The following is a 340-nucleotide window of genomic DNA, read 5'->3' as shown; positions in this document are numbered from 1 at the left end:
CATTGGGCATCGCAGCTGAGAATCGGGCATTGGACACCCCTTTGTCGTCTATAGGAGCTTGATTACGAAAGTAAATCAGGGACTCTGGTCCCTGCGCCGAGGTCTGTCTGTAGCAGTAAAGGTAGGTATGGCTTGAAATCGGTTTACAGCTCAGTGTTAGTTCTTGTCCCATCTTCGTCACCTTATCCCTGGGTGTCTGGGTGACCCCAGCATCTGTGGGCCCTGTGAAAGGAGACAGGGGTTAAGGACAGATTAAAAATAATGTTGGCGTCACAGTAAGGAAACTCAGTACGAGGAAGCTCCATATTTCTGGGGCCTCACCTACTCCCAGGAGACAAAG

Source organism: Pteropus vampyrus, unplaced genomic scaffold, assembly GCF_000151845.1.
Source record: "Pteropus vampyrus isolate Shadow unplaced genomic scaffold, Pvam_2.0 Scaffold799, whole genome shotgun sequence".
NCBI lineage: Eukaryota > Metazoa > Chordata > Mammalia > Chiroptera > Pteropodidae > Pteropus > Pteropus vampyrus.
The sequence above is the reverse complement of the archived record's forward strand: the minus strand, read 5'-3'. Positions refer to the sequence as shown.